The sequence below is a fragment of the Dipodomys spectabilis genome, unplaced genomic scaffold, assembly GCF_019054845.1.
Source record: "Dipodomys spectabilis isolate Male_0828 unplaced genomic scaffold, ASM1905484v1 ptg000068l, whole genome shotgun sequence".
NCBI classification, from domain to species: domain Eukaryota; kingdom Metazoa; phylum Chordata; class Mammalia; order Rodentia; family Heteromyidae; genus Dipodomys; species Dipodomys spectabilis.
Window position 1 is genome coordinate 1,080,001 of NW_024870745.1, and position 20,000 is coordinate 1,100,000.

The 20,000-nt window shown below is 42.1% G+C and overlaps 1 pseudogene; it reads left to right on the top strand.

Annotated features, from left to right (window-relative positions):
* LOC122109099 overlaps nt 1-17,527 on the top strand; it is an 82,169-nt pseudogene extending 64,642 nt beyond the window's left edge.
* Nucleotides 17,528-20,000: the final 2,473 nt, after the last annotated feature.

Consider the following 20,000-nt stretch of genomic DNA (forward strand, 5'->3'; position numbering starts at 1 on the left):
TATAGGATATTTATTCTAAAACTCCCTAGACATCTTAAGTTTGGACTATTTCTTTTTTTTCTGCCAGTCCTGTGGTTTGAACTTAGGGCACTCTACCGCTTGAGTCCCAGAGCACCACTTTGAGCTTTTTCTGAGTAGTATATCTTATATAGAGTGTCATAACTTTCCAGCTTAGGCAGGTTTCAAATAATGATCCTTAGTTCTCAGCTTCCTGAGCATCTAGGAGTACAAGTATGAGCCACTAGGACCTGGCTTGAATAATCCCATAGTTTTAACTAGCTGTTTTCATATCCCCTACCAACAATGCTTTCTCATACTTTTTAAAGTTATCTCTAAATAGCTTAGGAAGGAGTTTGAGCATTGCTTAATCATTTTTTCACTTTCATTAGTATATACTAGTTGCACACACTGAGAGGTTTGATGGAGTTACTTCCACACACGCATATGATATACTTGCTCACATTCATCCTGACATCCCAGTGCCCAGCCCTTGAATTCAAGGCCCAGAACTACTGTGTACATGCAAACATTCACGGAGACACACACACACACACACACACACACACACAGAGCAGAACAATTAGCAAAGGTTATACTATTGATCAGGAACTGCAAGGAAACATGGGAAGGTAGATTGTCTTTTCCCAGTTTCTCTGTCTTCCTCCATTCTCTGCTTTTCCTCAGAACAACTCAAGCCCTCCACACCTCGCTTCTGTCTGTTTGAACACCCTGAGCCTGGCTTCCAGTATGCCATTCATAGGGAGCTGCCCTTGCCTGGATAGATAGTCCTCAAAGTAAGCAGAGTGTCTCAGGTTATATTTTATTTTCCATTTGGAGTGTGAATGCAGGCCCTGGGACCATAAGCAGCATCTTGAAGTGTATGGACAGCTGTTTTGAGCTACAAAACTCACCTCAGAAAACAAGCAGAGGAAGTGGGATGCAAAATACACAACCTGAACCAATAGATCTATAGGTGACTGAGAGCCAATTTCCACATTAATGTGAATACAAGGGTGAGTCCATTTGAAGACAGGTCTCCAACGATTTAATGGGACCCCATGGACAAGCCTGGCAGGAAGACACGTGTGTGTGTGTGTGTGTGTGTGTGTGTGTGTGTGTGTGTGTGTGTGCCTGAAGGCTGGGCTGGGGCTCAGGTTGAGGCTGAGTGCAACCTGCCCTTATGCCTTTTTTGCTGCTCTACCACTTCATCCACAGCTCCACTTCTGGCTTTTTTGTTAATTGATTGGAGATGAGATTCTGATGGACTCTCCTACCATGGCAGGCTTCAACTCTGATCTTCAAATCCCAGCCTCATGAGTAGCTAGCATTAAAGAAGTGAGGCACTGGAACCTGTCAGGAAGCATCTTAAATAACAGAGCTATTTTTAGGGAGACAGGAAACACCTCAGTCCAAAAGATGGTGTTGAGTTTTCATGTTTTAAAAGAAAAAATGCACTCAATATTGAAGTGTGAAGTAATATTGAAGGAAAGAAGACAGCAAACTTTCATAAATCTGGTGTTGTGAAAGCCCATCAGACATGAGTGTTTCATATAGGAATCAAAATAATATCTATGTGGCAACATTGAGACTCACCCATGTGGTCACGTGAACTGGTTGAAGACCTATTCTCAGACCGACTAACCTTCAAAAGTCTGGGATTCTGCTCTGTGGAAGATGTTTCCCAGTCACACTTGTAAGTCTCTTAGTTCTGTTTTTCACACTTCTCATCCCTCATTCTTAGTATTCACCAAGTATCTTTTCCATTGCTGCTCCAGAAGATGCTTTCAATGTCACTGTAAGAAGTGGCGCTGTAGCTCAAGTGGTAGAGCGCTCGCCTTGAGCTGAAGAGCTGAGGGACAGCGCCCAGGCCCAGAGTTCAAGCCCCACGGCCAGCCAAAAAAAAAAAAAAAGAATCTTTGGGGCTGGGAAGGTGGCTCAGTGGTAGAGCACTTGCCTTGCATGCTCACGGCCCTGGGTTCGATTCCTCAGCACCACATAAGAAAAAAGCTGGAAGTGGCGCTATGGCTCAAGTGGTAGAGCACTAGCCTTGAGCTGAAGAGCTGAGGGACAGCGCCCAGTCCCAGAGTTCAGGCCCCACGACTGGACCCCCCCCCCAAAAAAAGAAAGTAATATCAATGTCACTGTAAGGATTCATCTAATAAGAGAAACTTGTTTGAAGAACTTTAATACTTATATTAATAATATCATTACTAATAAAGAGTATTATTCAAGAACTACTTTAAGATAAATAAAACATGATTCAGAGCAGTTATGTAGTTTGGATATTAAATCTGATAACACACATATATTCCTAGGCCATTACAAATCTGTAGTTACTTCAATCTTACAATACAAATGTTCTTAAGAAAGAAAGTGTTGATAATATAAGCAACCCAGTAGTTGTTGAATGAGATAAATATAGTGAGGACTTCTGTTGAGCTAGTACACACTGGTTCTTGCTCTGAAAGCATCACCTATCTGTTCTGAGAGCCAGTCAGGCTTAAGTAGGACACATGCTTCCGGATGACAGACCTGCCTGGCATTCACTGCCTAAGTCCATTCAGGCCCACAGCCCATAGGCAATATAGAACAATCTTCAGAACAGTCATCCTGACTTTAAAGTTCAAGCCTCTAATCCTAGCTCATCAGCAGACTGATGTCTGAGGATTGTGGTTCAAAGTCACCCTGGGCAGCAAAGTCTGGAAGACTCTTATCTCCAGTTAACCACAAAAAAGCCACAGTGGAAGGGATAAACTGAGAGCAAGGGAAGGGGTGTAATTGTCCCCCAAAAATGTATTCATTACCTGACAACTGTTTAATTTAACTGACTTAACTGTTACCCCTCTGAACGTCATATTCCTAATAATATTTTTTTAAGAAAAGGAAAGATGAGTCTGGGAAGGTGGCTCAATGGTAGAGTGCTTTCCTTGCATTCATGAGGCCCTGAATTCAATTCTTCAGTACCATATAAGCAGAAAGAAAGCTGGAAGGCACACTGTGGCTCAAGTGGTAGAGCACTAGCCTTGATCTGAAGAGATGAGGGACAGTGCCCAAGCCCAGAATTCAGGCCCATAACTTACAAAAAAAATAAAGAAAAGGAAATGAAAAAGGAAGAGTATTGCTGCCAGGCTCAGTGGCCAAGCCTGTAACCCTAGCTATTCATGAGGCTGAGGATCAGTGATTGAAGCCAACTTGGGTAGGAAAGCCTATACGACTTTTATCTCCAATTATGTACAAAAAAACCTAGAAGTAGAGTTGTGGCTCCAGTGGTAAAGCAGTAGCCTTGAGGGGAAAAACATAAACTACAGGGATAGTATCCATTTCCTGAGTGCAAGCCCCAGAAAGGCACAGAACAAAAGAAGGAAAGACACTATGAACTTGGTTTATCTGTACCTGAGATGTCCTTGTTAGAGACGATTATGGACTGAAACTCTGAACAGGGCATACTAGGTCTGGCATTTTTTCTGCACAAACTGTGTGCACAACCATCTTAACTCCTTCGCTATTCTATAGTTGCAGGTTGCATTATTTTCTCACCATGGAAGAGGTCCAGTATTTACTTTCCCTAGGGTACCTGCTTCCTTGTCTTCTGCTCTTTATTCATGGACAGCAGTATTTTAACTGAGAATGCAAGGAGGAGGATTGGCAAGGCCTTGAAAAAGAGAATTTGCTAGAAGTGGGTGAGACGGTGGTGATAATGCCCAGGACCAGGTGAGCATTTTGGTGATGATTGGGCATGGTGTGTCATTCTTTATCAATATGCTGAGGGGCCATGGGCATGAAGAGGAGGCCTCAATGCCTCCTGGGGTCATTCAGATTACACAGATATAAGCCAGCTAATCTTCCTCTCACTTTCCCAGCATGGAGTTATGGGTCCTGCCTGGAAGGGGACTCATGCCCAAGTATGGACAGCTATCCACACAACATCCAGTTGTGTCCTCTACATTGTTACTACATTGAGAGCAGTGCAGCACAAATCATATGGAGCATGTCTAAATCATTAAAGGGATGGGAAAGTGGTTCTATGTTATATGGACCAAGACAGACAGAGAACACCATATAAGTTCCCTTTCAGAGACTCCACTTCTGTTCAATGGCCAAGAGAACATACAGGAAAACCTCCAGAAGGAGGAGCTATGTTCCTAACCTGGACCCTTCACTGCATGATTTCCCAAAGCTTATGGATACAATAAAACTAAATCTCTCCAAGATCAGGCACGAAGTCTCTCAGAGACCATTGCCCACATCTGTGAGGAGAGCATAGGAGGTAAAATGGACTGTCAGGGAGGGGAATAGCCACAGAGTGTCTCCGTGACATCTCTGGCATCCAGTATTCAGATAATTAGGGAAAGGTTATGAAAGCCTATTTGGTGTGGATAATGAATCATTGCAGCAGGTGGCACAGAGGATGGGAAAGCTAGTTGAAGAATACATGGGTCCCATCAAGTCCCAAGATGTGCAGATCTACCATCAAGAGAGCTGGACTATATGTTGGATATGTTACATGATAGCCTTTGCTAATGCCAGGTCTTAGACATGTGTTATACTACAGTGACTCTGCTGTCTACTACCACAAATGCATGTAAGAGAGAGAAACTTGATACAGTTGCTGACGTCACCAAGATCATCCTAAGGAAGAACTTCGTAGACATTATCATCTGATTGTGTGTGGGGTCTGGGGTGGGGGGGGTGTATGTGTGGACACTAGAGATTCAACTTTGGGTCTGGACAGTGCCCCTGAGCCTCTTTTGCTCAAGGCTTGTACTATAGCTCTTAAGCCACAGCTCCACTTTCAGCTTTTTTGATATTTTATTGAAGTCTCACAAGTATTTACTTACAAGATAAACTTTAATTATGAGGTGATATGATTTTAAGGATGATATACTACTATGCAAATGCAATAAATAAAAATGGGAGGTAAAAAGACACTCTAAGGACTATATAGGAAGTTTTATGAAAGCCATGAAAGTATATCTTAAAAAAGTGTTATTAGTGACTTAAACAGCAGTGCTAAATTTTTTGTCCTGTATAAATGAAGTCAGTTATTTCTGTTTAAATGTATAATGTTATTTTTCTCTTTTTACTGTTTGTAATCCATACTATTAATATTAATAGGTGTAGGAGACTCAAGCTGAGCTGTTGAACCTGGAAAAGGTTTGAGAGGTTGGAACATCACCTGAATAGTACTCAGAAAGCTGAGAGCTGACTATGCAAAGGTTAAAACACAGCTCTGTGAAGTAAGCCAGGCCCAAAGAAATATAAGTCCCATGGTTTCCCTTATTTGAAATAACTAGCATATGTCTGAGACAAACAGAAACTGTCAGACAAGTTGATGTTAGGTGAAATGAACCCCAAGATAAGGATTCAAATGTTTTTTTTCTTTCTTGAGATTGTTTCCAACATATTTATAAAATGATTTCTTTGTTGCTTTGTATGTACCTCCCCTGGAATTAGCCCTGCTTTCACTGTAGTTGATGTTGGTATAATTTGTGGAAAGGAAGGAAAAAAAACAAATTGTTTAAATAGGGATACTGGTGGACCCATTGCATGAATGAGATGTACAACACGTTATGTCGAAAAGCGAACATTACAACTTTGAGGGGGAGGTAGGAAGAGCTGGAGGGAGGGGTGGGGGGCGCGACATGGGGAGGGATGGGAGATGGGAAGGGATAGGAAGGGAAAACAAAGGAGGAGGCAACAATGCTTGATAAGAAATGTACTCATTATCTTGCCCATGCAATTGTAACTCCTCTGTATGGTATTTTCACAATAAAAAAAAAAAAATATATATATATATATATATAAATAGGGTTACAGGTGACCCCATTAAAACAATGAAATGTATAAGATGTTATGTTGAAAAATGAACTTTACAACTTCGGTAGGGGGTGGGGGGAAGGAAGGGGGGTTGAGAGGGGAAGGGATGGTAAGGGGAAACAAAGGAGGAGGCAACAATGCTTGATAAGAAATGTACTCACTATCTTGTCAATGTAATTGTAACTCCTCTGTATGGTATTTTCACAATTTAAAAAAAAAGCACAGCTGTGGAGAGTGTTAAGCTATTGCCCCCTTCCATAGTGCTTTAAAGGCCTTGAAGCCTGGGAGGTAAAAGAATTGACAACTTAACCTAGGAAGCTAGATAAAATAGACCAAATGTCTGGATTTTCTCTAGGTTGCATTCTCCTTTCTCAAAACAAAAAGGGAACCAGTGTTTCTCACTCACTGTGGTGGTTCTGATTGCAATATAGAAGCTTCATTTTTGCATGTATCCATGGTAACCTTCCCAGTGTGAATCCAAATAAATATGATTGCTTGTATGACCTGAGGCCCAAGTGCCAGTAAGCCTTGGGACCCCAGGTCCTCATTGATTTTTTTTTTCTTTTTCTCTATACCTGTCCGTGTATTTTCTAATTTTCTTCAGCTTGGTATCCTATTGCACTGCCTTGGGTTGCAATTAGCAACAAATATGAATATTCTTGAGTTGTAAAACATAAAGGACTTACAAACTTTCTTATCCCAGATGGCTTCAAACCACAATCCTCAGATCTAAGCCTTCTGAGTAGGATTACAGGCATAAGCCACTGGCAACCAGCATGCATCTGAAGACTTGATGTCAGTGAGATCTTTCTTGGGGAATGTCTGCACATCTCAGTCCTCCTCAGCTCTGTTCCTTCCTGTTACCCAAACAGAGTCAACACTTTCACTCCTTTATGTTCAAAATCCTTGAGGTTAGTGAACTGACTTGCCTGCCATGTACCTCCTTTCTATAAATACAATAGTGGGTTTTACTCCTTACCATCGATTAACTAAATTAACTGGGATCCACACAGAGGTGACATGTCCTTTTCTGGATTGCACACCGTACACCTATGTTTTACTTTATCTAATAAAGTTAACATAACTTACCTTGTTTGAGGGTTCTTAGCTCCCATATTTCTTCCTTCTCATCCCTCTTTCCCTTGCACAGAGGGAAGAACCATTTGGAATTGTGAAGAGTGAGTTTTTAGTCATTTTCTGAAAAGCTTTGCCAATGGATCCTGATTTCCAAGTCCTGAGTAACTGTCCTGTAAAGCCTTGTTCTTTAATCTCTCCTCAGCTGACACAAATGACCATATATATCTAAAAAAGGCTTTGGGAAATGAGTTCAGGTTATCAGTTAGGAATCCTTATTACCTGGTCACTGTGCATAAGTTGTTTTTGTTTTTTTGTTTTGTTTTGTTTGAATAGTGTACAATTAGTACCAGAATTAGACTTCCAAGTATTTTTTTTTAATTCAAAGCTAGCAGGCTCTCTTATTTGAACCACAGATCAACTTCTGCCCCACACTCTTTATCTTCTGGTGGTAAATAGGACAGAAGTTTCCCACAGGAAGCCAAGGGCACTACACAGTATCCTCAAACCTGAGGACTGTGGTTCACAGCCAGCCTGGGCAGGAAAATCAATGAGCCTCCTATTCCCAACTAATCAGCAAAAAGAAGTGGAACTGTGGCTGAAGTGGTAGAGCAGCAACCTTGAGCATAAAAAAAGCTAAGAAAAAGCTAAGAAAAAAAGTTTTAAAAAAGGTAAGTGAAAAACAGATTTAGCACTAAGACAACCACAAAATAATTTTTTTAAAAAGTGCAAGAGAGCACAAAGAGTCTTAAAAATGATAAAAATTAACAAGAAACTGGTGGCTCACACTTGAAATTCTAAAACACTGAAATTGAGCATTACTATTCCAAGCCAACCAGGACAGGAAAGCCCATTGTGTGTATGTGTGTGTGTGTGTGTGTGTGTGTGTGTGTGTGTGTGTGTGTGTGTGTGTGTGTGAGTGTGTATGAGTGTGTGTGTGTTCCTTTCTGGGATATGATCTACAAGTTTTTGCTTGACCATTTCCAATCTTTTGGAGGTTAATTTGAGATAAGAGTCTCATGAACTTTCCTTGTCTCCTGACAATGAACCGCAATCAGTATAAGTCAGGACCTTGTGGGAGTGTCTATACTTACCTCCTACTAACCACCAAAACCAAAAAATGAACCAAATTGCAACTGTTACTAAAGTTTTAGAGCATTCTATCCTTCAGCAGGATTGGTGAGGCCCTAAAAACAAGACAGAGAACCAACAAATAAATAAATGTATTTGAAGAAGAAAAGAGCCAATTAGTTTTTTATAATATAGACTCATATCTTTAATCCAAGCTGAAATGTAAAGATCACAGTTCGAATCCAGCCTGGGCAGGAAAGTCCAACTAACTTCTTTTTGAGTGTGCTAGACATGGGCTTGAACTTGAGGGTTTTTACTCAAGTTTAAAAATACTACTTCCTGTATCATGTGCTGAATTGGAGATGAGACTGATGGACTTTCTAGCCCAGGCTGGCTTTAATCTGTAATCCTTAGATTTTTGGATACTGTGTAGTGCCTTGGTTCCCATGGGACTCTTATTTACTATTAACCACTAAAAGAAAAATAGAGGCGGAAGTTGAGCTGAGGCTCAAGTAGTAGAGCCTGCTAGCTTTGAAATGAAAAACAAAATACCCAAAACAAAACAAAACAACCCTCAGCGAGAGTCACTAGGCCTTGAATTCAAGCCTCCTCCCCCCCCCCAAAAAAAAACCTCAGGAGTTGAGTTTTTGTTCCTGCTAGCTTTGAGCAAAAAACAAAAGGCCAAAAATCTCATGGACAGTGAAGTAGTGTGGCCTAAATATAGAGCCTGCTAGTTTTGATCTAAAAAAAACAAGCCAGGTGCCTCTGGGTCATGCCTGTAATCCTTGCTACTCAGGAAGCTTAGATCTGAGAATCACATTTGGAAGCCAGCCTCGGCTAAAAGGTCCCCTGGTGACTGTTTTTTCCAACTAAGTAGAAGTGGCACTATGTCTGAAAATAGTAGTGTGCCTGCTGTGTCCCTGATGGACAGTTCCTAGGCATTGAGTTCAAGCCCCAAAACTGGCAATATCAATAAATTAATTAATTAAATACTGAGCATAAATGAGTAGGCCCTAATAATAAAGGACATGAACTTTGAAAAAGGGGGAAGGGACAATCAAATAAATGAAAAGGTGGAAAGGGAGCATATTAAGGCCTTCTAAATCAAAACTGAAATTCTACCTGCTCAGATTACTGAAAACTGAGGACTTTGGTTCAAACCAGCCCAGGCAGGAAAGTACAGGAGACATATTTTACTGTGTTCAGTATGGGGGCTTGAACTTGCTATGTTTTGCTCATGGCTACAGGTCTACTTCTTCCAACCTCTAGGTGGTTATTAGAGATAATTGTCTCATTGACTTTCTTGCCCAAGACTGGCATTGAAACATGATTCTCAGATTTCAGTCCTTTCTGTAATGCTCTTGGCTTTCTATTGATATTCTAATCTCCTATTAACCACAAAAAAATGCAAAAGTTGAGCTGTGGCTCAAGTAGTGAAACCAGCTACTATTAAGGTAAAAATAAATAAACCTCAAGGAAAGTCATCATGACTTAATTTCAAGACCTAAGAACCACCACTCAATTAAAAAAAAATAGAACCTCAGTCACTGTGACCTGAGTTTAAGCCCTAGAAAAAGAGCTGCAAAAAAGAAAAACAGCCTGTAGTTTACCTGTGGTCAAAGTTGTAGGTCATGGTAGTTTCAAGGGAAACAAAAAATCAGCATAATAGCTAGTGCCTAATAACAAATGCCAAAAAGAAAGAAATAATAAATAACTGAAAAGGTGAAAGAAGAGGTAATTAAAGATTTGTAAATGTTGACTCACACTTATAATTCTGAATGCTAAGGAAACAGAAATCTGTAGGTCATTGTTCAAAGCCATACTGGACAGGAAAGTCCAAGAAACTTGCTTCAGTGTGTTCAGTCGAGGGACTTAAAATTGAAGTGTTTTGCTCAAGGCTACAGCTCTACTATCTTCCACCTATTAGGCTGACTGGAGATAAGAGGCTCATTGACTTTCCTGCCCAGGCTGACTTTGAACGCTGATCCTCATATTTCAAGCCTCTCTGTACTGCCCTGGACTACCCATGGAATTCTTTCCTCATATTAATCACTTAAAAAAGGCAGAAGTTTAGCTGTGGCTCAAGTAGTAGAGCCATCTACCCTTCAGTTAACTAAGTAAATCAATAAAACCTCAGAAAGAGAGGAGAGGAATGAGAGTGAAAGACAGAACGTCTTACAATAAGCAAAAGGAAAGAAATGTATATATCACCTGGAAGAAATAATTGTATTGTCAAAGCTTATAGAATTGTATTGTCAAAGCTTATAGAATTCACAAACTTTATCGACCATAATAATGACAATTTGCATTGTGAAGGTTAAAATATGTTTGTGACTTCAACTAAATATCACTATTCCACAATATTCTGAAATAAGAGAAATTTAGGTAATCACCTAATCTCAATAATAGTAAAAATCTCAGAAAGAGTCACCAGGCCTTAATTTCAAGCCCTAACACCAACGTGCCTAACTCCGGCCAAACACACACACACACACACACACACACACACACACACACACACACACACACACACACACAGAGCAGGAGCTGAGTTCTCACTCTTGGAGCAGAAGCCAAATGAAACAAAAAGTAGACTGTAGTAGACCTATGGCTTAAGTAATAAAGCAAGCTGCTTTTAAGAGAAAAGAAAAGAAAACTTGAGTATGAAGGCAAGGCCCTAAGCCCCTGACTCTTCCCAGAATGGAAATCAGTCATGGAATCCAACAGAACGTGCCCCTTCAGTTCTAGGCCCTCCTATCAAAAATAGATGGTAGGCTTGTTCTTGGCTTCTGGCACAAGTACCTTGTGTAGAGGAAGCCCCTCCTCTTGCTTCCTGGATCCCAGGGTTCAGCCTCTCTTGTGAGTCAGGGTGGGAGGTGGATGGCAGTGTGGCAAGAGGTTCCAAATAGAGTGGCAGCTGAGCTAATTGACTTGAGGCTGACAGCTGGATGCCAGGGCTAAGTGATAACAGGTAGCTATCTCTGATTACCCAGCAGTAGGCAGACTGAGTTGGAGCACCTGCTGGCTCTGCCTATCAAGTCCACCCCATCTCCTCTGCCCCGTAACAACCAGAGGTTTAAATGGGGATCTGAGTTGGCTGTGTCAGATTCCTGCTCCCCAGCCCTACCTGTTTTCCTCTGTGTACACCACTTCTGAGGACACGCATCCAACTGCTTTGCAGCCCTACACCGTGAGGGAGATCGTGTACATACAGGCAAGCCACTGTGGCAACCAGATTGGCGCAAAGGGGAGCATGACACTGGCCTAGGATCCTAGTCTCAAATTTAGGGGGATGAGGAGGAAGAGGACGGGGTTGGAGGGTGCAGGTGGTGGTGGTCATGTCTAGGCTGAGGTAGGTGGGGCTCCATAGTAGTCCCTAACCTCCTAGAAATCAAGTCCCCCAGATAGTTTCCCCAATTTCCCTAATTTGTGTGGCCCAGGTGGGTGTGGTTTTTTAAGCAAGTCTGGGGTGGTTTCAAATCCCTTGCATGTCTTAGTCTTACCTGAGACTCAAGTCATTGTACTTAGTTTCCTGGGAATAGACTAATGCATTTTTGGTCTGATTTGAAAGAAAGGAGTGCAGTGTCTTTGAGCTGACAGATACAGAGGATTCCCTTTTTGTCAACTGATGAGTATTAGATAATTGAGAACAGTTCATCAACCTTAATGCAAATTTCTCTGAGTTTTCATGCCCTATCTCAGTTCCCTTAAGTTGGGTGTTTTCTAAATCCGTGGTTGTCGGTGTATGCTCTGAGGACCCTTGGGGTTCTGGAGACCCTTCTAGCTGAGTCTTCAAGTTACTGCTTTGGCAATTTCATGTCCATATAAGGACAGGTTCTCATCATAGAATCCAAACAGAATATGGTATCCCGTAAGATGGAATAAACATAGGAGAACCCAGATGTCTTCTATTCAGCCAGATAGCAAAGAGATTAACAAAACTAAAATACCATCAATTTTTGTGCTTTTTTTAATTTAAAAAATTAATTTTTTTACAAAAATATTTGTGTCAACAGGACTTGGATTTCTTATAGTTATTTTAAAATCCATTGTTTGGACAGTTAACATTCTAGGCCATAATACACTTCTAGTTCCATCTCAGTTTTGGGAAATGCTAAGCGATGAGCACAACATTGACTGCACTGGCAACTATTATGTAGACAGCAGCTTACAGCTGCAGAGAATCGAGGTATATTACAACGAGGCAGCTAGTGAGTGTCTCCTGTCTGGCTTCCAATACTGTGGCAGAATAGGTCCCTGGGGAATACTAATGACAAGGAAGGAGTTCCTGCCTTTCTTAGGGTGGTATTGTAGTTCAAATTTGGGGCCTCAATCTTGTAAGTCAAGTGCTGTATCCACCTGAGCCCCTCCACCATATATTTTGTTTTAATTTTTGAGTATACACTTGTGAATTTCCTCAGGAAAGCCTTTTACTGAATTCCCCCTACCTGTACTTGCTGACTAGCCACACCTGGATTTTTTTTTTTTTTTGTCATGGGGCTTCAACTCTGGGCATAGGCATTGTCCTTCATCTCTTCAATCTTTCTTTTCCTTTTATTACCAGGGGTTCCTTTTTGTAGAACTCTCTGGGCTTCTGGGATAACTCCTTCTAGCTTAGTTTAATTCATTAATTCTGCTTGTTGTAACATATTTGGAAATTTTAAGTTTTTATGTTTACTATGCGTGAGCCACAAAACTGCTTGTGAAGTTGTAGGAGTTTTTGGAGGCAGCGTCACATCAGATGATTGATTGGGGCATCGCCCACATTTAATCTTTGGTCCTAGTCTTTATTATTTAGAGAAGTCATCTCTATTGGACTGGAAAGAAACAACATGCTCTGTTCACGGATCAATAGAAAAATAGCCAAAACGAGAATAAAAGCAATGAATGTACAGCCAAGAAGAATATAGTAAGAATAAAGGTAGAGGCTATAAAGGTGCAGCCAAGTGTATGGGAAGCCTTGAACCAACACCCCCTTCCTGCAGGCATGCTTCCTTAAAGCTCTTTGTCTAAGGCGATCTCATGCAGACTCCGCAGGAGGTGGCATGACACCAACTATTTCAGGTAGTTTCTTGGAAATGAGAGTCTCCCAGAATTTCCTGCCCCAGCTGGCTTCAATCTGCGATCCTAAGATCTCAGACTTTTGAGTAGCTAGAATTTCACCCTTCAGCAACCAGAGCCCAGTTGCATTGCCCTCTTTAAAATACAGATTAAATTTCTAAAAAAAAATTTTGAAATTGAAAATTTTAAAATTTTAAAGAGGGATGTTCAGTCACTAATATATATGTGAATAGTCCAAATCATAAAGCATAAATAAAGTGTCTTACCCTGAAATCTATAACACTTCTGGACTTCAGCATTTTGAATATGAATACTTAGCCAACAATAAATTCTTTTTAAGGTTTTTAAAGTAAAAAACATTGTTGTGATGTAGAAAAACCCAATAATAATGTGTAAACACTGCTTTTAAGTGATATATATTGTCTTTCCTAATACAAACAACCTTACTGAAGTCTACAGAGTAGATTGTCAGTTTTTGTAACTGTCAATGTGAAATTCATTTAATTTTATATAAAGAGTTTCCATTCTACATCATTGTATACAAACAGAATCGTAGATAATTGGTTTTCCTGTGTAATAAACCAATGAAAAAGTGCAAACAAAAGGACAGAGCTATTTAATGTATTTGAGTTTTATAGATCGACATTTGGGGATGTCCTCACCTTCGTATTTTGTGGTGATATTGCTTAAGTAAGATATAAGACTTTAATCTTGTGGTTCCTTGGTTGAGAGTCGTTGTGTGGAATTGTGTCACTGCTATGAACAGTATTTTATATTGTGTCTTTATTAGATCCTGTATATCAGGCAGGATGGCCAGTTTTCTTCATGTCATTGTTTAGGAAGGGGGCAGTCTCAAACTCATGTTTATATCATTTTAACTGATATCCCTTTTGAAAAATCAGGTTAAATGGCAAATTGCAAGTAATTGCCCAAGGTTGCTCTGAGTATTTGAATACAGGGAAATGTGCTATTTGATAACAATTATTGAAAAATTATAACACAAGAAATATGAATTTTATGTATTTTCCCCAGGAAAGCATTATACTTGAATTTCCCCTACATCTACTTGCTGAAGAGCCACACATGGCTCTTTTGTTTTATTTGTTTGTTTTTTTGTCGGCAGTGGCACTTAAACTCTGGGCCTATGCGCTGTGCCCCAACTCTTCTGTTCAAGACAAGCAGCCCTACCACTTAAGCCACAGTGCCATTTCTGGTTTTCTATCAGTTTATTGGAGATAAGAGTCTCACAGACTTTCCTGCCCAGGCTGGCTTTGAACAGTGATGATCTCCAACTCCACAGTTGCTAAGATTATAGGCATGAGCCACTGGTGCTCTGCACCTAGCTACTTTTAATTGGGGAAGGGAAGGGATAGTGGGAGAACAACAAAGGAGTGGGTAACAATGTTCGACAATAAATGTTCTCATTTCCTTACTCATTTAACTGTAACTCCTCTATACAGCACCTTTACAATAAAAATAAAATTAACAAAAAAGAGAAAGCTTCTTGCTGATAGGCAATGATGACTCACACCAATAATCCTAGCTACTCAGGAGGCTGAGAAATGAGAATCATCGTTCAAATCCAGCCTGGGCAGGAAAGTCCCTGAGAACCTTATCTACAATAAACAACTCAGAAAACTGAAAGTTGGACTGTGGCTCAAGTGATAGAGTGCTAGCCTTGAGCTGAAGAGGTGAGGGACAGTGCCCAGGCCCAGAGTTCAAGCCCCACCATGAACAACAACAACAAAAAAAAGGTGTTGTCATCTTTCTTTTGCCCCATTAGACTCAAAGCCTGATGCTCATCTTTGCCTCCTGAGTAGCTGAGATTTCAGCCACCATGCCCAAGGCAAAGGAATAAAATGCATGGAAATAGACAACTGCAAACGTCCTTAAAGTTGCTGAAGCCTCTTGCATGGTGATTCATTCTCAAGATATCTTTTCTGTTTCCATGTCTGAAATGCTGTAATTTCTATAATGAATGCTGAGAGCCACTTAGAATCATAAGCTCTGCTCCTAAGTTCCTTGTCAAGTATAGGCCCAAGTCAACTCTTGTTCCCACAGGCAACAAATATGTTCCTCGGGCCATCATGGTGGACCTAGAGCCTGGCACCTTAGACTTAGTAGGATCGGAACCATAGAGTTTCAGACCAGACACTTCATATTTAGTACGTCAGCATGGTCCATAGAAGATGGCTAACAGGCACCCCTCCTTCGTAACATCCAGACACTCCAGTTCCCAGAGCTGAGCTGAGCCTTTATTCATCTAGATATCATCCTCACCTAACCCACCTATTTCAGTCCACGGGAGTCATGTCCCTGTCCACTCAATCAGCACAGACAAATACCAGTCTGCAAACAGCCTCTGAAGGGAATGAACAGCGAGCAGGGAATGCCTCCAACAAGGTTTCAGCGCTGCTGGCCCTTTCAAATACCTGACAATAACAGGGAACCATTTCAGGACACCAGAAATCAAAGCACAGCTATGTGTGAGCAAGGTGCAGACAAGTGCCTGCAGCTTAGCTTCCCTCTGACCATTCTGTTCTCCTGTTCCTCCTGTGAAAGTAAGTACTTTTCCAGTATTGAGGCAGGCTCTGTTCATTTTTTTTGGTCGGTTGTGGGGCTTGAACTCTGGGCCTGAGCACTGTACCTCAGCTCTTCAGCTCAAGGCAAGCACTCTACCGCTTGAACCACAGCATCCCTTCTGGCTTTTTCTGTTTATGTGGTGTTGAGGAATCGATCCCAGGGCCTTGTGCATGTGAGGCAAGCACTCTACCACTAAGACCCCTTCCCATCACCAGGCTCTGTTCATTTTTAGAAGTACGTGGTTTGGGTTAAAATGTATCTTCCTCCACATTGTCTTTACTTTCTTTAGAACCTGGTTGATTTGTAGGGTCCCAGATACATTGAAAACATTTCCTGGGGGCTAGGAAGGTGGCTCAGCAGTACCGTGCTTGCCTTGCATGCATGAGGCCCTGGGTTCGATTCCTCAGCACCATATAATCAGGAAAAAAAGCCAGAAGTGGTGCTGTGGCTTAAGTGGTAGAGCACTAGCCTTGAGCTGAAGAGCTGAGGGACAGCCCCCAGGCCCAGAGTTCAGGCCCACGACTGGACCCCAAAAAAGAAAACATTTCCTTTATTTCGCCAGTGTATCTAAAATAATAGCCAAAGTTGCTCAGAGGAGCCTATAGTCTTCACAATGCATATAGCAAAGTCATTATTCCTGGAGTATGTGTCTCATCATGTCTTTGTGTCTGATAGGCCAGAACAGAGCAGGCAATAACTGGGCCAAGGGCCACTACACAGAGGGAACCGAGCTGGTGGAGTCAGTGCTGGAAGTGGTGAGCAGAAGGGTGTGTCTGTCTCCAGGGTTTCTAGCTGGCCTACTCCCTGGGAGGTGGCACCAGGTCAGGCATGGGCACCCTGATTCTCAACAAGATCCGAGAGGAGTTCCCAGACAGCATCATGAACACCTTCAGTGTCATGCCCTTGCCCAAGATGTTGGACACTGGCACCTTAGACTCAGTGAGATTGGAACCATTTGGCCAGAGTTTCAGACCAGACAACTTCATATTTGATATGTCATCATAGTCCATGGGAGATGGCTAACGGGCACCCCTCCTCCCTAACATCCAGACACTCTAGTTCCCAGTGCTGGGCTGAGCCTTTATCCACCTAACCCTATCATCCTCACCTAACCCTACAACACCATCTTGTCTGTCCACCAGTTGGTGGAAAATGCAGATGAAACGTTCTGCATTGACAACAAGGCCCTGTATGACATCTGCTTTTGCACCTTGAAGCTGCCCATGCCCACCTATGGAGACCTGAACCACCTGGTGTTGGCTACCATGATCAAGGTCACCACCTGCCTGCGCTTCCCTGCCCAGCTGAATGCAGACCTGCGCAAGCTGGCTGTGAACACGGTGTCCTTGCCCTGCCTGTGCTTCTTCATGCCTGGCCTTGCACCCCTGACTAGCCGTGCCAGCCAGCAGTACAATGCTCTCTCAGTGCCCAAGCTCACCCAGCAGATGTTTACACCAAGAACACGATGGTCACCTGTGATCCCCGCCATGGCTTCTACCTGACAGCGGCTGCCATCTTCCGAGGCCGCATGTCCATGAAGGAGGTGGATGAGCAGATGTTCAACTTGCAGAACAAGAACAGCAGCTACTTTGCAGAATGGATCCCCAACAACGTGAAGACACTTGTGTATGACATCCCCACACATGGCCTCACGATGTTGGCCACATTCATTGGCAACAACACGGCCATCCAGGAACCCTTCAAGCACACCTCAGAGCAGTTCAGTGCCATGTTGCAGCACAAGGCATTCTTGCACTGGTATACAGGTGAGGGCATGGATGAGATAGAGTTCACTGAGGTTGAAAGCAACATCAATGACCCGGTGTCCAAGTACCAGCAAATCAAAGATGCCACTGCTGATGAACAGGGGGAATTTGAAGAAGTCTTGTGGAAGAAGAGGTTTAAGACTTCCCATTGCTAGCAGTGCAACAGGAATGCCAGAGCCTGCCTACTGCTTCTCAAATAAATGGTGCTTTCCTGAGCTACTGTTGTCCTGCAGTGGGACCTTGCTATGTATCATCATGCTCAGCCTTCTCTGTCAGGAACTCACTGACAGTGAATGTAAAAATGCAGATTTCTTTTAAATATGATTGTTTTAAAACCCTATTTGTATAAATAAAGAAGTATACATTTTATACCCTGAGCCCTTATTCTTCTTTAGAATCCTTTTTATTCTTTCAGTGTATTTGAAATATAAATTTGGCCAGAAGGATTTAATCTTAGCAATATAGGACTGGTGCTCAAGAGGAGTATTAAATTCATGGTTTTTCTGCTATTTTGAAGAGGAGGATGACAAGTGCCAATGTTGTTGTTTTTCCCCCTGGCCCAGTTTTATAGTTTTCAATCTCTCAAAAGCATGCAAGTAGCAAAAAAGCAGTTTGAAGAGAAAGAAAACTAGATCCAGATGCTACTTCTCCTTCAGACAACCACAGGTTCTTGTCTCATGTCCCATCAGAGGGATTTCAGTCACATTCCCCAGAAACAGTATCAGGAACACTGATCCCTGTGTTTAGAGTTCAGTTGGCAATGAAGCAGCACTCACAGGATGAGTGCAAGTTCCTGGTTGCCAGGGTAGTTTCTCAAGGTGTCTGGCAGCTTTAAGTACAGAAGTGATTCTAGCTGTTTGAGGGAGTGAGAGGCTGAGAAGCTGACCAATCCCATAGTGTATCAAGAACTGCTTGACACAGTACTTCCAAGTCAAACAGAGGAGGGAGACATGGCCTCTCCCAATGACCCATTCTCATGTTCATTTTTCCAGCAGTCAAAGCTGTCTGAGGCCCACAGGGTGTTGTAAGGATATAAGGGATGGATGGATCTAGCCTGTTGGGTATGTTTACTTTACATGAGTGAAACAGAAATCTCAATTGCTTAGAACCTACAATGGCCAGGAAGAGGGTGAACACTTCTGTTTTCACTGGAGGCCAAATCAATCACTGGTTCTTTTTGCCAGAATCTTTCACTCTTCTTTCAGTGAGGCTCCAGGCAGGTTGTCTGTGCCAAGCATTCCTCCATGGCCACCAATAACCTGTAAGAGTACCTTTTTCTTCAGAAACAGGGCTATGGGAATACTGCAACTTATAGAAAGCTCTAAGGAAAAGGTACTTCTGGGTGAGGTGCAAGTACCTTGTTGCTAGTAAAGTTGGAAGATGGTAAGTTCCGTAAGTTTTCCTCTACCAGCCCTGAGATTGGGGTAGGGTGGGGAGGGGTGGGATAGAGATCTTTAAGCCAAGCTGGTCTCACTCATTAGAAAGTAAACTGTCCCAGAGAGTGATCTGTGACTAGAAGCAGGTTATTTTGTGTCCTTGCCCCAGGGAGATCAAAGTGCAAATAGCTTCCATTGTGGGAGTCCTAGGGAGTAAGTGTTGATACCCCTGGGTCTCTTGTCCTAGAACTTACCAGGTTGGATGAACCCAAATCTTCTAAGGCTGCTGGGTCAGAACTGAAGGCAGGCCTGGCCAAGGCACTCTCATTCCTCAGTGGGTTAAGGATTGAGGCCAAGCTGTGATGGAGGCACCACCCATCCTATCTACCAGTGTTTGACTAAGAACATTTTTGTTTTCTCTTAAGTACCCATTTATGAGTCTTTTCATGAGTCTTTTCTGGTGGCTTTGGCTTATTTCTTTACACTTTTGAAGAAGTAGTTCTTGGTTCATAATTAATGACTCATGCCTCACTCCTTAGAAAACTCCTGTTGATAATTTTACCAGTAGACCACCATGTATTTCTCAGGCATGACTTTTGTTTTCTCCTAGCCAGAGCTCTGCATTCATTGCCACACAAGCTAATGTGGAGGTGATTCCTATAGATCGGTGAATTTTTGTCCAATTGCTAAGTGCAGCATCTCCCTTATTCTCATGTACCTTAGTAATTGTATCAAATACTTAATAGAGTTCTTGACAAGTTTGATAAACAAAGTTCAGAGGTGAAGATGCAGCTCAGTAGTAGAGTACATCCCTGGCATGCACATGACTCTCAGTTCAGTCCCCAGCACCAAAAGGAGGAAAGGCAACAAATGTTAGGCTCAGGATAGGATACATTAGGACTCATAGAACAGCAGCACCTAGATTGGCAATGAGGAGTTGTGAACTGAGGGAACATTGGTAGAATATTTGTAGGGGGAAAGAAGAGAGCCCCTTGATGTGTGTACCCTTTTAGAAAGCAGAGGTAAAAACAGGGAATAAACCTCTGGTAGTCAGCCTAGGCCATGGAAGGAAGAAGCCATGACAAGTATGTTACTCTATTGGGACCAGAGTGTAAAGTGGCACCATCATACCAGGCCATGGCCCAACAAGAACAGGTTTGTCAGAAACACATTCTTGCATTGGAGAGATGTCTTTTGACCACTTTGGCCATGTTAATATTTCCTTATGCTGTTTCTTTTTCCTTCTAACTTG